This window comes from Leptonychotes weddellii, unplaced genomic scaffold (assembly GCF_054177405.1).
Source record: "Leptonychotes weddellii isolate Sample4059 unplaced genomic scaffold, ASM5417740v2 HiC_scaffold_5627, whole genome shotgun sequence".
In the NCBI taxonomy this organism is placed as follows: Eukaryota; Metazoa; Chordata; class Mammalia; order Carnivora; family Phocidae; genus Leptonychotes; species Leptonychotes weddellii.
The window spans coordinates 1-5,197 of record NW_028024315.1 but is presented as its reverse complement, the minus strand read 5'-3'; the positions used below and the strand labels follow the sequence as shown (position 1 = coordinate 5,197).

The following is a 5,197-nucleotide window of genomic DNA, read 5'->3' as shown; positions in this document are numbered from 1 at the left end:
GTGACTCCCACACCTTGCACAGCACCTGGCACATTGTAAGCACCGAACAGGTACTCAGTGAATAAATTCTAGGAAAAGACGTAAATGTACACGGATAAAGATCAAGTGAAATCTGAATCAATGAATTTAGGGGTCTTTGTATTTTTTTTTCCGTAAAGTTGTCTGGTTCGCGAGGCAATATGAAATAGTGGAAGGAGCTCCAGTGACAGGCAGAGGCCTTGGGCTCAAATCTGGGGACGCTACCACTCCTAATCCTGACCAAGCCCCTTCCCTCCTAGGGACTTTTCTTCCCTAAGCTTCCTATCTGCACAGGGGCTCCAACACTGTCCGAGTCTAAGTGCCTATAGACAAACTGCTTGGAAAAGCCCTTCACGCGAGAACCCATCATTCTTCCTTATTCTGCGCAGGACGGAGAGCTAGGTTGCCAGGCAACCGTGGCTGGGGGCGGGGTCGCAGGGTGAAGGGCGGGGTCGCAGGGGCGCAGCCGCGGAGATCCGGGGGACTCGGCGGACCCGGACTCCGTGCGGTGGGAACGGTTACCTTGCCCGCTTGGGTGGCGGCTGCCAGGCACGGGTGAGTCCCGTCGTAGCGCCCTATGGCCACCATGCGGGGGCTGATTTTGTGGCGCAGTTTCAGGGTGAACACAGGCAGCAGCATGATGGCGGCGGCTCAGGGGAAGAGGGCTCGCGGCCGGAGGCCTGTGCAGCGGAGCCGGCCTCACCCGCCGCGGTGCGGAGCTCCGGGACCCGCTCCTTCAAGCCTGGCGCGAACAGCGCGGGATCCAGGGCCCCCCAACACACACCCCGCGACCCCCCCCCCCGCTCTTTCTGCGGCTGCGCAGGCCCACCTAGCCTCTTCTGCGGCTGCGCGGGCTCAGCCCCGGGTTCTTCTGCGGCTGCGTGGTTGGGCCTCGCGCCTGGCTAAGACTAAAGTTTCTCTCTGGTCGAGTCGCGTGTTTTGCTGCTGTAATTTTACCTCGCCCTAGTCCCCTGTAAGAACATGTCTGAGCCGTTGCACTCCCGGGACTTTTCCTAGCACCACAATCAGGCTGCACCCCTGCAGATTCCACACACAAGTACCTCAGTCCCAAAGGGAAGTTCAGGAAAGGTATCTTGAATGCTTGCTCTGCCTTTTGATTTAGCTGTTAGTCGGGGCAAACCACAGTAGTTACCTGCACTAAGTATACCAATCCTTCCAGGATAAATAAAAATCGTGCATTAGACTCATATTTAAGTAGTCCAGCCCCCCCTTGTAAAATTCCTTATATATCTTTAAATGAAACTATACAAAATTGAAAAGTCACAAAACTTCCCAACATTCATTTAAATATACTATGTGTTAGGCACTGTTCTAGAGAATAGAGGTTTAGCAGTAAACATACTAGTTTACTGCTCTGCTGGAGCTCTCCTGGCACCAACTTACTAGTCAACAGAGACAAGCACTAAACAAGAAATACATGCAGTAGGTCATTTGGTGATGAGAACCATAAAGTTAAAGGAGGGAAGAGGAGTAGAGGATTGGAGGGAGTGCAGTACTACATAGGATGGTAGGGGAGAGACCTCAAGTGACATTTAGCTAAGGACTTGAAAGTGAAAGAGCCAGTCTTGGGGAAGAATGTTTCAGCAGGTGCAAAGGCCCTGAGCACTCCGTTTGAGTGCCTTCTAGAAATAGACATTTAGAAGTGAGGAATGAGATGAGTAGGAACCAACAGAGGAGACTGAGAAGGAGCAGCCATCAAGGAAGTAGGACCAGGACGGTATAGTGTTCTGGAAGCCGAGTGAAGACAGGGAGAAGGAAAATAACTGTGTCAGATGCTGTAGGTAGGTCTTAAAAGATGAATTCTAGAATATTCTTGTTACCCTTGGATTCTGTAATCACAGCTGTACAAATAAGCATCTTTCATAAAGCCTACTGTTGTGTCTGACTAGTTGTAACCTCCTTTGGAGATCATGTCAAAAGACTAAATTTGAGGGCCTTGATGGAATGTAAGACCTGAGACAATGGCCCTCTGCAGCCCCTCTGATAGGCCTTGCTTCTGAGTCCCACCAGCCCCTTTCTGCCCCACCACCTCCTCTGTCACCCGTCAAGACACCACAGTTCGTAGCAGTTCCCCAACCAGCCTCATAATAGAAATTGCCCTGGCTTGTACCCCTGCCCTCATCCATCAGAACTTAATTTGCTTTGTGAAGTATCCTTCCCCTCTACCCCCAGAGTCTACCTCTACAAAGTTGTCAGCAAACTGAATCCACTTTGCTAATAGCTGATCTTTCCCATGAACAGCTTGAAAGGAATGAATCTCTAACAGATCATTTCGGGCCATCAGTTTTCGGACAGTCTCCATATGCCGGGCAGTGTTCAAGGACCTATGAAAACAGCGGTGGACAAAAAATGTGTAATTGGTGCCCCTGTGGAGTTTACAACCTAGAGGAGGTAAGGAGCAACAAACATTACACATGAAAGCAAATAAGATCATTTTATCTGGTCATAAGGCTGATGTGCTCGATGAGGCTCAGGAAAAGTCTGTCTGAAGAAATTTGAACTAAGATCTTGATGATAAGAAAGCAGCTTCCATTAGAAGATGTGGGGGAAAGGCTTTCCAGAGAGAGGCAACAGTAAAGGGAAAGGCCCAGGTTAGGTATGTTCCAAGATCAGAAAGAAGATAACGTGACTGAAACCTAGTGAATGAGAAAGAGGTCACATCACCTCAGGCTGTGAACCACACCAAGGAGCTTGGGTTTTACTCTTTAGCGGCAGACAAGTCCATGGCTTACTGGATTTCCATGTAAAGCTGGATTTCCACCCAGTAAAGCCTCACTCACTTGATGGACTGCCTTGGTGGCCTCCTATTGCAATCAGCAGCAGCAGCATCACTAACATTTATATCACTAACGTTTCATTTTCTACATGCCACCATTTCTAAGTACTTCATGTGGATGGCTCACTTAATCCTATAATAACCCTGTGAGGCAGGTGCTATTGTTAGCCCATTCTACAGATGACAAAACTTTTCCACTGTCACCTCCTCCTTTCATGACTCCTCATTGGTGCCCCAGTTTCAACCAAAGAAAGTTCAAGCACTTTGACAACTTATAGAGATCAAATTCTGATCACCACTGGCCTCTGCAAGCCTCCTCTTCTGCCACCTCTTTCTTGCCTCACTCGATCCCTTCTTCGATGCTGTCTCTAGTTTCCCTGCCTTTGCTCACATTGGCCCTCTGCCTAGAATGTCCTTCCGTCACTTCATAACTCCCACCCATCTTTGGAGACAGATTGGACGTCACCACTCCAGACAGTCATGTCTGCGCCCATATTTAGGAGGTAGCCACCCTTTCGTGGGTCCCCTGGCAATCACATCATTTGCCATATTGGAGTTTTTGAGTCTTTGGATCACAATCCTAGTTAGGATCAGCAAGGATCCCCAGAAGGGTAGATAATCCCCATCCTCCTTGACAAGCACTGATCAGAGCAGGGGACTTGGGAAGGTTCTCCTCTAAGGAGAAAGGAACAACAGCCAAGAGAGGCTGGCCCAGAGATGGCTCTCCCTCTACCAACAGTCGCAGAGTCTTCTTTACCTCTGATGACTTCCCCCTCAAGAATCACTGGCTCTTCAGAGGGGACAGCTGTCATCTTCACGTCAGTGAGACCTGGGGCTCCTGAGGACCCAGGACTTGTGGGAAATTGCTGGTGGGCTCTAGGCTGGCAACACTATCTAGAGGGTGAGCCCACAAGTGTCCAAGTATGAAGTTCTGAGTTCAAATCCCCCCTCCATCAGTCACTCGCTGAGGCTCAAGCCCATCATTTAATCCTAACACTCATATGTATTGAATGTCTTCTCTGTGCCAGGCATTTGACACACACACTTACTTGCTTAATCCTCACAGCCACCATCTGAGGCAGATTCTATCATCATCCCCATTTTACAAGAATGGAAACAGTCACAGCAGGTTGGATCACCCAAGCCTGAGATCACACGGCTGGTAAGTGGCAGAACCAGGATGGCACACCCAGGTGGTCTGCCTCCAGGCCTTGAGCTATGAACCACCCCACGTACTATAGTGTCTCCTGCAATGAACTTCCTGAGAGCCAGCGTCCTCTTCTAGAAAAGAGAAATATCTGGAATACTACTTCTGGGGAGTATTATGATAATTATACAAATTAATATAAGTAAAACAATGCCCTGCCTTAATAAGGGCTCCCATAAATGGTTATTATGATTATTATGAGCTTTTTATGATTCTGTCTTGGTGAGAAGGCTACCTTTGACTTGTTAGGATTGTTATTGTAATAAATTTGGTGTCTTTTTTTACTTTTTTTTCCTCTTCTTCTTTTTTTTTTTTTTAAGCAAGTAGCATTGTTTCTGGTTCTCTCTCAGCCCCAGGGTGGGGAAAAAAACCCACCTAGCTAGACAAGGTCTGGTGGGAACTAGGTGAGACCCGGCTTGGAATGCTGATTTCCCTGGGCCACCCCTGCCCCTCCCCCGCCCCCGTGTCCTCACCTCGCTGTGTGAAGCAGTCCCACTAGAGGGTGTGCAGGTGTAAAGAACGGAGGTTCCTGCACTGCAGGACTCTGGATTACAGGCCTGGAGGCAGGCCTGGTGAGAGGGCCCCTCTAGACAGAAGGCCTCCAACTGTCAGTCATGGGGTTCACTTCTGGAGAGTGAACTGGGACAGGGGGCCAGCCGCAGGAGGACTTTGACTTTTCTTTTGTGCGCTGTGGTGTCTGCCGTTCTCACAGCAAGATTGTACTTTTGTAATAAACATACACACACACTGTAAAATAAAGTAGTGTGCAGGGCGCCTGGGTGGCTCAGTCAGTTGTGTGTCTGCCTTCGGCTCTGGTCGTGATCTCAGGGTCCTGGGATCGAGCCCCAGGTCAGGCTTTCTGCTCAGCTGGGAGTCAGCTTCTCCCTCTCCCACTGCCCCTCCCCCCACCCCTGCTTGTGCGCGCGCTCTCTCTCAAATAAATAAATAAATAAAATCTTTTAAAAAAAATAAAGTGGTGGGCGCCTGGGTGGCTCAGTTGGTTAAGCGACTGCCTTCGGCTCAGGTCATGATCCTGGAGTCCCGGGATCGAGTCCCGCATCGGGCTCCCTGCTTGGCAGGGAGTCTGCTTCTCCCTCTGACCCTCCTCCCTCTCATGCTCTCTGTCTCTCATTCTCTCTCTCTCAAATAAATAAATAAAATCTTTAAAAAAAAAT

The 5,197-nt window shown here is 49.4% G+C and overlaps 1 long non-coding RNA gene across 1 annotated transcript; it reads left to right on the top strand.

The window, feature by feature from the left end:
- The first annotated feature begins 439 nt into the window (after window positions 1-439).
- On the top strand, window positions 440-4,306 carry LOC145719608 (uncharacterized). Its single transcript, XR_014142499.1, has 3 exons — window positions 440-573; window positions 2,281-2,430; window positions 3,882-4,306. It is a non-coding gene; the product is annotated as an uncharacterized LOC145719608 (long non-coding RNA).
- The last annotated feature ends 891 nt before the right edge of the window (window positions 4,307-5,197 follow it).